Here is a 16360-nt window from a genome sequence, read left to right as displayed (position 1 = left end):
TAGACCACGGAAATTCCCAAAATTATTTTTGTCACGAAATATGCATCCTGCACCCCCGAATGTTCAGGAAATGTTGGCAGCTCAAAAAAGGCCTTAAAATGCATTTTAGGCCTGCAAAAATGTAGAAAACTTTGGAGGCCCAAAAAAGGGCTTTACAGGCATCCTAGACCCCCTAAAGTCCAGACAATGTTGGTGGCCCAATAACTGTGTCAGAGAGCTCTGATTGTCCCAAAATCATTTGCAGCCTGAAAGGGGCATTAACCCGCATACTAGACCACTGAAATTCCCAAAAATATTTTTGTCACGAAATATGCATCCTACACCCCCGAATGTTCAGGAAATGTTGGCAGCTCAAAAAAGGCCTTAAAATGCATTTTAGGCCTGCAAAAATGTAGAAATCTTTGGAGGCCCAAAAAATGGCTTTACAGGCATCCTAGACCCCCTAAAGTCCAGAAAATGTTGGTGGCCCACAAATGGTGTCAGAGAGCTCTGATTGTCCCAAAAACATTTGCAGCCTGAAAGGGGCATTAACCCGCATACTAGACCACTGAAATTCCCAAAAATATTTTTGTCACGAAATATGCATCCTACACCCCCGAATGTTCAGAAAATGTTGGCAGCCCAAAAAAGTCCCTAAAATGCATTTTAGGCCTGCAAAAATGTAGAAAACTTTGGAGGCCCAAAAAAGGGCTTTACAGGCATCCTAGACCCCCTAAAGTCCAGAAAATGTTGGTGGCCCACAAATGGTGTCAGAGAGCTCTGATTGTCCCAAAAACATTTGCAGCCTGAAAGGGGCATTAACCCGCATACTAGACCACTGAAATTCCCAAAAATATTTTTGTCACGAAATATGCATCCTACACCCCCGAATGTTCAGGAAATGTTGGCAGCTCAAAAAAGGCCTTAAAATGCATTTTAGGCCTGCAAAAATGTAGAAAACTTTGGAGCCCCAAAAAAGGGCTTTACAGGCATCCTAGACCCCCTAAAGTCCAGAAAATGTTGGTGGCCCACAAATGGTGTCAGAGACCTCTGATTGTCCCAAAAACACTTGCAGCCTGAAAGGGGCATTAAACCAAATCCTAGACCACGGAAATTCCCAAAATTATTTTTGTCACGAAATATGCATCCTGCACCCCCGAATGTTCAGGAAATGTTGGCAGCTCAAAAAAGGCCTTAAAATGCATTTTAGGCCTGCAAAAATGTAGAAAACTTTGGAGGCCCAAAAAAGGGCTTTACAGGCATCCTAGACCCCCTAAAGTCCAGACAATGTTGGTGGCCCAATAACTGTGTCAGAGAGCTCTGATTGTCCCAAAATCATTTGCAGCCTGAAAGGGGCATTAACCCGCATACTAGACCACTGAAATTCCCAAAAATATTTTTGTCACGAAATATGCATCCTACACCCCCGAATGTTCAGGAAATGTTGGCAGCTCAAAAAAGTCCTTAAAATGCATTTTAGGCCTGCAAAAATGTAGAAATCTTTGGAGGCCCAAAAAAGGGCTTTACAGGCATCCTAGACCCCCTAAAGTCAAGAAAATGTTGGTGTCCCACAAATGGTGTCAGAGACCTCTGATTGTCCCAAAAACACTTGCAGCCTGAAAGGGGCATTAAACCAAATCCTAGACCACGGAAATTCCCAAAAATATTTTTGTCACGAAATATGCATCCTGCACCCCTGAAAGTTCAGAAAATGTTGGCAGCCCAAAAAAGTCCCTAAAATGCATTTTAGGCCTGCAAAAATGTAGAAAACTTTGGAGGCCCAAAAAAGGGCTTTACAGGCATCCTAGACCCCCTAAAGTCCAGAAAATGTTGGTGGCCCACAAATGGTGTCAGAGAGCTCTGATTGTCCCAAAAACATTTGCAGCCTGAAAGGGGCATTAACCCGCATACTAGACCACTGAAATTCCCAAAAATATTTTTGTCACGAAATATGCATCCTACACCCCCGAATGTTCAGGAAATGTTGGCAGCTCAAAAAAGGCCTTAAAATGCATTTTAGGCCTGCAAAAATGTAGAAATCTTTGGAGGCCCAAAAAAGGGCTTTACAGGCATCCTAGACCCCCTAAAGTCAAGAAAATGTTGGTGTCCCACAAATGGTGTCAGAGACCTCTGATTGTCCCAAAAACACTTGCAGCCTGAAAGGGGCATTAAACCAAATCCTAGACCACGGAAATTCCCAAAAATATTTTTGTCACGAAATATGCATCCTGCACCCCTGAAAGTTCAGAAAATGTTGGCAGCCCAAAAAAGTCCCTAAAATGCATTTTAGGCCTGCAAAAATGTAGAAATCTTTGGAGGCCCAAAAAAGGGCTTTACAGGCATCCTAGACCCCCTAAAGTCCAGAAAATGTTGGTGGCCCACAAATGGTGTCAGAGAGCTCTGATTGTCCCAAAAACATTTGCAGCCTGAAAGGGGCATTAACCCGCATACTAGACCACTGAAATTCCCAAAAATATTTTTGTCACGAAATATGCATCCTACACCCCCGAATGTTCAGGAAATGTTGGCAGCTCAAAAAAGGCCTTAAAATGCATTTTAGGCCTGCAAAAATGTAGAAATCTTTGGAGGCCCAAAAAAGGGCTTTACAGGCATCCTAGACCCCCTAAAGTCAAGAAAATGTTGGTGTCCCACAAATGGTGTCAGAGACCTCTGATTGTCCCAAACACACTTGCAGCCTGAAAGGGGCATTAAACCAAATCCTAGACCACGGAAATTCCCAAAAATATTTTTGTCACGAAATATGCATCCTGCACCCCTGAAAGTTCAGAAAATGTTGGCAGCCCAAAAAAGTCCCTAAAATGCATTTTAGGCCTGCAAAAATGTAGAAAACTTTGGAGGCCCAAAAAAGGGCTTTACAGGCATCCTAGACCCCCTAAAGTCCAGAAAATGTTGGTGGCCCACAAATGGTGTCAGAGAGCTCTGATTGTCCCAAAAACATTTGCAGCCTGAAAGGGGCATTAACCCGCATACTAGACCACTGAAATTCCCAAAAATATTTTTGTCACGAAATATGCATCCTACACCCCCGAATGTTCAGGAAATGTTGGCAGCTCAAAAAAGGCCTTAAAATGCATTTTAGGCCTGCAAAAATGTAGAAAACTTTGGAGCCCCAAAAAAGGGCTTTACAGGCATCCTAGACCCCCTAAAGTCCAGAAAATGTTGGTGGCCCACAAATGGTGTCAGAGACCTCTGATTGTCCCAAAAACACTTGCAGCCTGAAAGGGGCATTAAACCAAATCCTAGACCACGGAAATTCCCAAAATTATTTTTGTCACGAAATATGCATCCTGCACCCCCGAATGTTCAGGAAATGTTGGCAGCTCAAAAAAGGCCTTAAAATGCATTTTAGGCCTGCAAAAATGTAGAAAACTTTGGAGGCCCAAAAAAGGGCTTTACAGGCATCCTAGACCCCCTAAAGTCCAGACAATGTTGGTGGCCCAATAACTGTGTCAGAGAGCTCTGATTGTCCCAAAATCATTTGCAGCCTGAAAGGGGCATTAACCCGCATACTAGACCACTGAAATTCCCAAAAATATTTTTGTCACGAAATATGCATCCTACACCCCCGAATGTTCAGGAAATGTTGGCAGCTCAAAAAAGTCCTTAAAATGCATTTTAGGCCTGCAAAAATGTAGAAATCTTTGGAGGCCCAAAAAAGGGCTTTACAGGCATCCTAGACCCCCTAAAGTCAAGAAAATGTTGGTGTCCCACAAATGGTGTCAGAGACCTCTGATTGTCCCAAAAACACTTGCAGCCTGAAAGGGGCATTAAACCAAATCCTAGACCACGGAAATTCCCAAAAATATTTTTGTCACGAAATATGCATCCTGCACCCCTGAAAGTTCAGAAAATGTTGGCAGCCCAAAAAAGTCCCTAAAATGCATTTTAGGCCTGCAAAAATGTAGAAAACTTTGGAGGCCCAAAAAAGGGCTTTACAGGCATCCTAGACCCCCTAAAGTCCAGAAAATGTTGGTGGCCCACAAATGGTGTCAGAGAGCTCTGATTGTCCCAAAAACATTTGCAGCCTGAAAGGGGCATTAACCCGCATACTAGACCACTGAAATTCCCAAAAATATTTTTGTCACGAAATATGCATCCTACACCCCCGAATGTTCAGGAAATGTTGGCAGCTCAAAAAAGGCCTTAAAATGCATTTTAGGCCTGCAAAAATGTAGAAAACTTTGGAGCCCCAAAAAAGGGCTTTACAGGCATCCTAGACCCCCTAAAGTCCAGAAAATGTTGGTGGCCCACAAATGGTGTCAGAGACCTCTGATTGTCCCAAAAACACTTGCAGCCTGAAAGGGGCATTAAACCAAATCCTAGACCACGGAAATTCCCAAAATTATTTTTGTCACGAAATATGCATCATGCACCCCCGAATGTTCAGGAAATGTTGGCAGCTCAAAAAAGGCCTTAAAATGCATTTTAGGCCTGCAAAAATGTAGAAAACTTTGGAGGCCCAAAAAAGGGCTTTACAGGCATCCTAGACCCCCTAAAGTCCAGACAATGTTGGTGGCCCAATAACTGTGTCAGAGAGCTCTGATTGTCCCAAAATCATTTGCAGCCTGAAAGGGGCATTAACCCGCATACTAGACCACTGAAATTCCCAAAAATATTTTTGTCACGAAATATGCATCCTACACCCCCGAATGTTCAGGAAATGTTGGCAGCTCAAAAAAGGCCTTAAAATGCATTTTAGGCCTGCAAAAATGTAGAAATCTTTGGAGGCCCAAAAAAGGGCTTTACAGGCATCCTAGACCCCCTAAAGTCCAGAAAATGTTGGTGGCCCACAAATGGTGTCAGAGAGCTCTGATTGTCCCAAAAACATTTGCAGCCTGAAAGGGGCATTAACCCGCATACTAGACCACTGAAATTCCCAAAAATATTTTTGTCACGAAATATGCATCCTACACCCCCGAATGTTCAGGAAATGTTGGCAGCTCAAAAAAGGCCTTAAAATGCATTTTAGGCCTGCAAAAATGTAGAAATCTTTGGAGGCCCAAAAAATGGCTTTACAGGCATCCTAGACCCCCTAAAGTCCAGAAAATGTTGGTGGCCCACAAATGGTGTCAGAGAGCTCTGATTGTCCCAAAAACATTTGCAGCCTGAAAGGGGCATTAACCCGCATACTAGACCACTGAAATTCCCAAAAATATTTTTGTCACGAAATATGCATCCTACACCCCCGAATGTTCAGGAAATGTTGGCAGCTCAAAAAAGTCCTTAAAATGCATTTTAGGCCTGCAAAAATGTAGAAATCTTTGGAGGCCCAAAAAAGGGCTTTACAGGCATCCTAGACCCCCTAAAGTCCAGAAAATGTTGGTGGCCCACAAATGGTGTCAGAGAGCTCTGATTGTCCCTAAAACATTTGCAGCCTGAAAGGGGCATTAACCCGCATACTAGACCACTGAAATTCCCAAAAATATTTTTGTCACGAAATATGCATCCTGCACCCCTGAAAGTTCAGAAAATGTTGGCAGCCCAAAAAAGTCCCTAAAATGCATTTTAGGCCTGCAAAAATGTAGAAAACTTTGGAGGCCCAAAAAAGGGCTTTACAGGCATCCTAGACCCCCTAAAGTCCAGAAAATGTTGGTGGCCCACAAATGGTGTCAGAGAGCTCTGATTGTCCCAAAAACATTTGCAGCCTGAAAGGGGCATTAACCCGCATACTAGACCACTGAAATTCCCAAAAATATTTTTGTCACGAAATATGCATCCTACACCCCCGAATGTTCAGGAAATGTTGGCAGCTCAAAAAAGGCCTTAAAATGCATTTTAGGCCTGCAAAAATGTAGAAAACTTTGGAGCCCCAAAAAAGGGCTTTACAGGCATCCTAGACCCCCTAAAGTCCAGAAAATGTTGGTGGCCCACAAATGGTGTCAGAGACCTCTGATTGTCCCAAAAACACTTGCAGCCTGAAAGGGGCATTAAACCAAATCCTAGACCACGGAAATTCCCAAAATTATTTTTGTCACGAAATATGCATCCTGCACCCCCGAATGTTCAGGAAATGTTGGCAGCTCAAAAAAGGCCTTAAAATGCATTTTAGGCCTGCAAAAATGTAGAAAACTTTGGAGGCCCAAAAAAGGGCTTTACAGGCATCGTAGACCCCCTAAAGTCCAGACAATGTTGGTGGCCCAATAACTGTGTCAGAGAGCTCTGATTGTCCCAAAATCATTTGCAGCCTGAAAGGGGCATTAACCCGCATACTAGACCACTGAAATTCCCAAAAATATTTTTGTCACGAAATATGCATCCTACACCCCCGAATGTTCAGGAAATGTTGGCAGCTCAAAAAAGGCCTTAAAATGCATTTTAGGCCTGCAAAAATGTAGAAATCTTTGGAGGCCCAAAAAAGGGCTTTACAGGCATCCTACACCCCCTAAAGTCCAGACAATGTTGGTGGCCCAATAACTGTGTCAGAGAGCTCTGATTGTCCCAAAATCATTTGCAGCCTGAAAGGGGCATTAACCCGCATACTAGACCACTGAAATTCCCAAAAATATTTTTGTCACGAAATATGCATCCTACACCCCCGAATGTTCAGGAAATGTTGGCAGCTCAAAAAAGGCCTTAAAATGCATTTTAGGCCTGCAAAAATGTAGAAATCTTTGGAGGCCCAAAAAAGGGCTTTACAGGCATCCTAGACCCCCTAAAGTCCAGAAAATGTTGGTGGCCCACAAATGGTGTCAGAGAGCTCTGATTGTCCCAAAAACATTTGCAGCCTGAAAGGGGCATTAACCCGCATACTAGACCACTGAAATTCCCAAAAATATTTTTGTCACGAAATATGCATCCTACACCCCCGAATGTTCAGGAAATGTTGGCAGCTCAAAAAAGGCCTTAAAATGCATTTTAGGCCTGCAAAAATGTAGAAATCTTTGGAGGCCCAAAAAATGGCTTTACAGGCATCCTAGACCCCCTAAAGTCCAGAAAATGTTGGTGGCCCACAAATATTGTCAGAGAGCTCTGATTGTCCCAAAAACATTTGCAGCCTGAAAGGGGCATTAACCCGCATACTAGACCACTGAAATTCCCAAAAATATTTTTGTCACGAAATATGCATCCTACACCCCCGAATGTTCAGGAAATGTTGGCAGCTCAAAAAAGGCCTTAAAATGCATTTTAGGCCTGCAAAAATGTAGAAATCTTTGGAGGCCCAAAAAAGGGCTTTACAGGCATCCTAGACCCCCTAAAGTCCAGAAAATGTTGGTGGCCCACAAATGGTGTCAGAGAGCTCTGATTGTCCCAAAAACATTTGCAGCCTGAAAGGGGCATTAACCCGCATACTAGACCACTGAAATTCCCAAAAATATTTTTGTCACGAAATATGCATCCTACACCCCCGAATGTTCAGGAAATGTTGGCAGCTCAAAAAAGTCCTTAAAATGCATTTTAGGCCTGCAAAAATGTAGAAATCTTTGGAGGCCCAAAAAAGGGCTTTACAGGCATCCTAGACCCCCTAAAGTCCAGAAAATGTTGGTGGCCCACAAATGGTGTCAGAGAGCTCTGATTGTCCCAAAAACATTTGCAGCCTGAAAGGGGCATTAACCCGCATACTAGACCACTGAAATTCCCAAAAATATTTTTGTCACGAAATATGCATCCTACACCCCCGAATGTTCAGGAAATGTTGGCAGCTCAAAAAAGTCCTTAAAATGCATTTTAGGCCTGCAAAAATGTAGAAATCTTTGGAGGCCCAAAAAAGGGCTTTACAGGCATCCTAGACCCCCTAAAGTCCAGAAAATGTTGGTGGCCCACAAATGGTGTCAGAGAGCTCTGATTGTCCCAAAAACATTTGCAGCCTGAAAGGGGCATTAACCCGCATACTAGACCACTGAAATTCCCAAAAATATTTTTGTCACGAAATATGCATCCTACACCCCCGAATGTTCAGGAAATGTTGGCAGCTCAAAAAAGGCCTTAAAATGCATTTTAGGCCTGCAAAAATGTAGAAATCTTTGGAGGCCCAAAAAATGGCTTTACAGGCATCCTAGACCCCCTAAAGTCCAGAAAATGTTGGTGGCCCACAAATATTGTCAGAGAGCTCTGATTGTCCCAAAAACATTTGCAGCCTGAAAGGGGCATTAACCCGCATACTAGACCACTGAAATTCCCAAAAATATTTTTGTCACGAAATATGCATCCTACACCCCCGAATGTTCAGGAAATGTTGGCAGCTCAAAAAAGGCCTTAAAATGCATTTTAGGCCTGCAAAAATGTAGAAATCTTTGGAGGCCCAAAAAAGGGCTTTACAGGCATCCTAGACCCCCTAAAGTCCAGAAAATGTTGGTGGCCCACAAATGGTGTCAGAGAGCTCTGATTGTCCCAAAAACATTTGCAGCCTGAAAGGGGCATTAACCCGCATACTAGACCACTGAAATTCCCAAAAATATTTTTGTCACGAAATATGCATCCTACACCCCCGAATGTTAAGGAAATGTTGGCAGCTCAAAAAAGTCCTTAAAATGCATTTTAGGCCTGCAAAAATGTAGAAATCTTTGGAGGCCCAAAAAAGGGCTTTACAGGCATCCTAGACCCCCTAAAGTCCAGAAAATGTTGGTGGCCCACAAATGGTGTCAGAGAGCTCTGATTGTCCCAAAAACATTTGCAGCCTGAAAGGGGCATTAACCCGCATACTAGACCACTGAAATTCCCAAAAATATTTTTGTCACGAAATATGCATCCTACACCCCCGAATGTTCAGGAAATGTTGGCAGCTCAAAAAAGTCCTTAAAATGCATTTTAGGCCTGCAAAAATGTAGAAATCTTTGGAGGCCCAAAAAAGGGCTTTACAGGCATCCTAGACCCCCTAAAGTCAAGAAAATGTTGGTGTCCCACAAATGGTGTCAGAGAGCTCTGATTGTCCCAAAAACATTTGCAGCCTGAAAGGGGCATTAACCCGCATACTAGACCACGGAAATTCCCAAAAATATTTTTGTCACGAAATATGCATCCTGCACCCCTGAAAGTTCAGAAAATGTTGGCAGCCCAAAAAAGTCCCTAAAATGCATTTTAGGCCTGCAAAAATGTAGAAAACTTTGGAGGCCCAAAAAAGGGCTTTACAGGCATCCTAGACCCCCTAAAGTCCAGAAAATGTTGGTGGCCCACAAATGGTGTCAGAGAGCTCTGATTGTCCCAAAAACATTTGCAGCCTGAAAGGGGCATTAACCCGCATACTAGACCACTGAAATTCCCAAAAATATTTTTGTCACGAAATATGCATCCTACACCCCCGAATGTTCAGGAAATGTTGGCAGCTCAAAAAAGGCCTTAAAATGCATTTTAGGCCTGCAAAAATGTAGAAAACTTTGGAGCCCCAAAAAAGGGCTTTACAGGCATCCTAGACCCCCTAAAGTCCAGAAAATGTTGGTGGCCCACAAATGGTTTCAGAGACCTCTGATTGTCCCAAAAACACTTGCAGCCTGAAAGGGGCATTAAACCAAATCCTAGACCACGGAAATTCCCAAAATTATTTTTGTCACGAAATATGCATCCTGCACCCCCGAATGTTCAGGAAATGTTGGCAGCTCAAAAAAGGCCTTAAAATGCATTTTAGGCCTGCAAAAATGTAGAAATCTTTGGAGGCCCAAAAAAGGGCTTTACAGGCATCCTAGACCCCCTAAAGTCCAGACAATGTTGGTGGCCCAATAACTGTGTCAGAGAGCTCTGATTGTCCCAAAATCATTTGCAGCCTGAAAGGGGCATTAACCCGCATACTAGACCACTGAAATTCCCAAAAATATTTTTGTCACGAAATATGCATCCTACACCCCCGAATGTTCAGGAAATGTTGGCAGCTCAAAAAAGGCCTTAAAATGCATTTTAGGCCTGCAAAAATGTAGAAATCTTTGGAGGCCCAAAAAAGGGCTTTACAGGCATCCTAGACCCCCTAAAGTCCAGAAAATGTTGGTGGCCCACAAATGGTGTCAGAGAGCTCTGATTGTCCCAAAAACATTTGCAGCCTGAAAGGGGCATTAACCCGCATACTAGACCACTGAAATTCCCAAAAATATTTTTGTCACGAAATATGCATCCTACACCCCCGAATGTTCAGGAAATGTTGGCAGCTCAAAAAAGGCCTTAAAATGCATTTTAGGCCTGCAAAAATGTAGAAATCTTTGGAGGCCCAAAAAAGGGCTTTACAGGCATCCTAGACCCCCTAAAGTCCAGAAAATGTTGGTGGCCCACAAATGGTGTCAGAGAGCTCTGATTGTCCCAAAAACATTTGCAGCCTGAAAGGGGCATTAACCCGCATACTAGACCACTGAAATTCCCAAAAATATTTTTGTCACGAAATATGCATCCTACACCCCCGAATGTTCAGGAAATGTTGGCAGCTCAAAAAAGTCCTTAAAATGCATTTTAGGCCTGCAAAAATGTAGAAATCTTTGGAGGCCCAAAAAAGGGCTTTACAGGCATCCTAGACCCCCTAAAGTCCAGAAAATGTTGGTGGCCCACAAATGGTGTCAGAGAGCTCTGATTGTCCCAAAAACATTTGCAGCCTGAAAGGGGCATTAACCCGCATACTAGACCACTGAAATTCCCAAAAATATTTTTGTCACGAAATATGCATCCTACACCCCCGAATGTTCAGGAAATGTTGGCAGCTCAAAAAAGTCCTTAAAATGCATTTTAGGCCTGCAAAAATGTAGAAATCTTTGGAGGCCCAAAAAAGGGCTTTACAGGCATCCTAGACCCCCTAAAGTCCAGAAAATGTTGGTGGCCCACAAATGGTGTCAGAGAGCTCTGATTGTCCCAAAAACATTTGCAGCCTGAAAGGGGCATTAACCCGCATACTAGACCACTGAAATTCCCAAAAATATTTTTGTCACGAAATATGCATCCTACACCCCCGAATGTTCAGGAAATGTTGGCAGCTCAAAAAAGGCCTTAAAATGCATTTTAGGCCTGCAAAAATGTAGAAATCTTTGGAGGCCCAAAAAATGGCTTTACAGGCATCCTAGACCCCCTAAAGTCCAGAAAATGTTGGTGGCCCACAAATATTGTCAGAGAGCTCTGATTGTCCCAAAAACATTTGCAGCCTGAAAGGGGCATTAACCCGCATACTAGACCACTGAAATTCCCAAAAATATTTTTGTCACGAAATATGCATCCTGCACCCCTGAAAGTTCAGAAAATGTTGGCAGCCCAAAAAAGTCCCTAAAATGCATTTTAGGCCTGCAAAAATGTAGAAAACTTTGGAGGCCCAAAAAAGGGCTTTACAGGCATCCTAGACCCCCTAAAGTCCAGAAAATGTTGGTGGCCCACAAATGGTGTCAGAGAGCTCTGATTGTCCCAAAAACATTTGCAGCCTGAAAGGGGCATTAACCCGCATACTAGACCACTGAAATTCCCAAAAATATTTTTGTCACGAAATATGCATCCTACACCCCCGAATGTTCAGGAAATGTTGGCAGCTCAAAAAAGGCCTTAAAATGCATTTTAGGCCTGCAAAAATGTAGAAAACTTTGGAGCCCCAAAAAAGGGCTTTACAGGCATCCTAGACCCCCTAAAGTCCAGAAAATGTTGGTGGCCCACAAATGGTGTCAGAGACCTCTGATTGTCCCAAAAACACTTGCAGCCTGAAAGGGGCATTAAACCAAATCCTAGACCACGGAAATTCCCAAAATTATTTTTGTCACGAAATATGCATCATGCACCCCCGAATGTTCAGGAAATGTTGGCAGCTCAAAAAAGGCCTTAAAATGCATTTTAGGCCTGCAAAAATGTAGAAAACTTTGGAGGCCCAAAAAAGGGCTTTACAGGCATCCTAGACCCCCTAAAGTCCAGACAATGTTGGTGGCCCAATAACTGTGTCAGAGAGCTCTGATTGTCCCAAAATCATTTGCAGCCTGAAAGGGGCATTAACCCGCATACTAGACCACGGAAATTCCCAAAAATATTTTTGTCACGAAATATGCATCCTGCACCCCTGAAAGTTCAGAAAATGTTGGCAGCCCAAAAAAGTCCCTAAAATGCATTTTAGGCCTGCAAAAATGTAGAAAACTTTGGAGGCCCAAAAAAGGGCTTTACAGGCATCCTAGACCCCCTAAAGTCCAGAAAATGTTGGTGGCCCACAAATGGTGTCAGAGAGCTCTGATTGTCCCAAAAACATTTGCAGCCTGAAAGGGGCATTAAACCAAATCCTAGACCACGGAAATTCCCAAAAATATTTTTGTCACGAAATATGCATCCTGCACCCCTGAAAGTTCAGAAAATGTTGGCAGCCCAAAAAAGTCCCTAAAATGCATTTTAGGCCTGCAAAAATGTAGAAAACTTTGGAGGCCCAAAAAAGGGCTTTACAGGCATCCTAGACCCCCTAAAGTCCAGAAAATGTTGGTGGCCCACAAATGGTGTCAGAGAGCTCTGATTGTCCCAAAAACATTTGCAGCCTGAAAGGGGCATTAACCCGCATACTAGACCACTGAAATTCCCAAAAATATTTTTGTCACGAAATATGCATCCTACACCCCCGAATGTTCAGGAAATGTTGGCAGCTCAAAAAAGGCCTTAAAATGCATTTTAGGCCTGCAAAAATGTAGAAAACTAGCCCCAAAAAAGGGCTTTACAGGCATCGTAGACCCCCTAAAGTCCAGAAAATGTTGGTGTCCCACAAATGGTGTCAGAGACCTCTGATTGTCCCAAAAACACTTGCAGCCTGAAAGGGGCATTAAACCAAATCCTAGACCACGGAAATTCCCAAAAATATTTTTGTCACGAAATATGCATCCTACACCCCTGAAGGTTCAGAAAATGTTGGCAGCCCAAAAAAGGCCTTAAAATGCATTTTAGGCCTGCAAAAATGTAGAAAACTTTGGAGGCCCAAAAAAGGGCTTTACAGGCATCCTAGACCCCCTAAAGTCCAGAAAATGTTGGTGGCCCACAAATGGTGTCAGAGAGCTCTGATTGTCCCAAAAACATTTGCAGCCTGAAAGGGGCATTAACCCGCATACTAGACCACTGAAATTCCCAAAAATATTTTTGTCACGAAATATGCATCCTACACCCCCGAATGTTCAGGAAATGGCAGCTCAAAAAAGGCCTTAAAATGCATTTTAGGCCTGCAAAAATGTAGAAATCTTTGGAGGCCCAAAAAAGGGCTTTACAGGCATCCTAGACCCCCTAAAGTCCAGAAAATGTTGGTGGCCCACAAATGGTGTCAGAGAGCTCTGATTGTCCCAAAAACATTTGCAGCCTGAAAGGGGCATTAACCCGCATACTAGACCACTGAAATTCCCAAAAATATTTTTGTCACGAAATATGCATCCTACACCCCGAATGTTCAGGAAATGTTGGTAGCTCAAAAAAGGTCTTAAAATGCATTTTAGGCCTGCAAAAATGTAGAAAACTTTGGAGGCCCAAAAAAGGGCTTTACAGGCATCCTAGACCCCCTAAAGTCCAGAAAATGTTGGTGTCCCACAAATGGTGTCAGAGACCTCTGATTGTCCCAAAAACACTTGCAGCCTGAAAGGGGCATTAAACCAAATCCTAGACCACGGAAATTCCCAAAAATATATTTGTCACGAAATATGCATCCTACACCCCTGAAAGTTCAGAAAATGTTGGCAGCCCAAAAAAGTCCTTAAAATGCATTTTAGGCCTGCAAAAATGTTGAAAACTTTGGAGGCCCAAAAAAGGGCTTTACAGGCATCCTAGACCCCCTAAAGTCCAGAAAATGTTGGTGGCCCACAAATGGTGTCAGAGAGCTCTGATTGTCCCAAAAACATTTGCAGCCTGAAAGGGGCATTAACCCGCATACTAGACCACTGAAATTCCCAAAAATATTTTTGTCACGAAATATGCATCCTACACCCCCGAATGTTCAGGAAATGTTGGCAGCTCAAAAAAGGCCTTAAAATGCATTTTAGGCCTGCAAAAATGTAGAAAACTTTGGAGCCCCAAAAAAGGGCTTTACAGGCATCCTAGACCCCCTAAAGTCCAGAAAATGTTGGTGTCCCACAAATGGTGTCAGAGACCTCTGATTGTCCCAAAAACACTTGCAGCCTGAAAGGGGCATTAAACCAAATCCTAGACCACGGAAATTCCCAAAAATATTTTAGTCACGAAATATGCATCCTACACCCCTGAAAGTTCAGAAAATGTTTGCAGCCCAAAAAAGGCCTTAAAATGCATTTTAGGCCTGCAAAAATGTAGAAAACTTTGGAGGCCCAAAAAAGGGCTTTACAGGCATCCTAGACCCCCTAAAGTCCAGAAAATGTTGGTGGCCCACAAATGGTGTCAGAGACCTCTGATTGTCCCAAAAACACTTGAGGCCTGAAAGGGGCATTAAACCAAATCCTAGACCACGGAAATTCCCAAAATTATTTTTGTCACGAAATATGCATCCTGCACCCCCGAATGTTCAGGAAATGTTGGCAGCTCAAAAAAGGCCTTAAAATGCATTTTAGGCCTGCAAAAATGTAGAAAACTTTGGAGGCCCAAAAAAGGGCTTTACAGGCATCCTAGACCCCCTAAAGTCCAGACAATGTTGGTGGCCCAATAACTGTGTCAGAGAGCTCTGATTGTCCCAAAATCATTTGCAGCCTGAAAGGGGCATTAACCCGCATACTAGACCACTGAAATTCCCAAAAATATTTTTGTCACGAAATATGCATCCTACACCCCCGAATGTTCAGGAAATGTTGGCAGCTCAAAAAAGGCCTTAAAATGCATTTTAGGCCTGCAAAAATGTAGAAATCTTTGGAGGCCCAAAAAAGGGCTTTACAGGCATCCTAGACCCCCTAAAGTCCAGAAAATGTTGGTGGCCCACAAATGGTGTCAGAGAGCTCTGATTGTCCCAAAAACATTTGCAGCCTGAAAGGGGCATTAACCCGCATACTAGACCACTGAAATTCCCAAAAATATTTTTGTCACGAAATATGCATCCTACACCCCCGAATGTTCAGGAAATGTTGGCAGCTCAAAAAAGGCCTTAAAATGCATTTTAGGCCTGCAAAAATGTAGAAATCTTTGGAGGCCCAAAAAAGGGCTTTACAGGCATCCTAGACCCCCTAAAGTCCAGAAAATGTTGGTGGCCCACAAATGGTGTCAGAGAGCTCTGATTGTCCCAAAAACATTTGCAGCCTGAAAGGGGCATTAAACCAAATCCTAGACCACGGAAATTCCCAAAAATATTTTTGTCACGAAATATGCATCCTGCACCCCTGAAAGTTCAGAAAATGTTGGCAGCCCAAAAAAGTCCCTAAAATGCATTTTAGGCCTGCAAAAATGTAGAAAACTTTGGAGGCCCAAAAAAGGGCTTTACAGGCATCCTAGACCCCCTAAAGTCCAGAAAATGTTGGTGGCCCACAAATGGTGTCAGAGAGCTCTGATTGTCCCAAAAACATTTGCAGCCTGAAAGGGGCATTAACCCGCATACTAGACCACTGAAATTCCCAAAAATATTTTTGTCACGAAATATGCATCCTACACCCCCGAATGTTCAGGAAATGTTGGCAGCTCAAAAAAGGCCTTAAAATGCATTTTAGGCCTGCAAAAATGTAGAAATCTTTGGAGGCCCAAAAAAGGGCTTTACAGGCATCCTAGACCCCCTAAAGTCCAGAAAATGTTGGTGGCCCACAAATGGTGTCAGAGAGCTCTGATTGTCCCAAAAACATTTGCAGCCTGAAAGGGGCATTAAACCAAATCCTAGACCACGGAAATTCCCAAAAATATTTTTGTCACGAAATATGCATCCTGCACCCCTGAAAGTTCAGAAAATGTTGGCAGCCCAAAAAAGTCCCTAAAATGCATTTTAGGCCTGCAAAAATGTAGAAAACTTTGGAGGCCCAAAAAAGGGCTTTACAGGCATCCTAGACCCCCTAAAGTCCAGAAAATGTTGGTGGCCCACAAATGGTGTCAGAGAGCTCTGATTGTCCCAAAAACATTTGCAGCCTGAAAGGGGCATTAACCCGCATACTAGACCACTGAAATTCCCAAAAATATTTTTGTCACGAAATATGCATCCTACACCCCCGAATGTTCAGGAAATGTTGGCAGCTCAAAAAAGGCCTTAAAATGCATTTTAGGCCTGCAAAAATGTAGAAAACTTTGGAGCCCCAAAAAAGGGCTTTACAGGCATCCTAGACCCCCTAAAGTCCAGAAAATGTTGGTGGCCCACAAATGGTGTCAGAGACCTCTGATTGTCCCAAAAACACTTGCAGCCTGAAAGGGGCATTAAACCAAATCCTAGACCACGGAAATTCCCAAAATTATTTTTGTCACGAAATATGCATCCTGCACCCCCGAAAGTTCAGAAAATGTTGGCAGCCCAAAAAAGTCCCTAAAATGCATTTTAGGCCTGCAAAAATGTAGAAAACTTTGGAGGCCCAAAAAAGGGCTTTACAGGCATCCTAGA

The sequence above is a fragment of the Ambystoma mexicanum genome, chromosome 12, assembly GCF_040938575.1.
Source record: "Ambystoma mexicanum isolate Mex_15411 chromosome 12, UKY_AmexF1_1, whole genome shotgun sequence".
In the NCBI taxonomy this organism is placed as follows: domain Eukaryota; kingdom Metazoa; phylum Chordata; class Amphibia; order Caudata; family Ambystomatidae; genus Ambystoma; species Ambystoma mexicanum.
Note: the sequence above shows the minus strand (reverse complement) of the source record.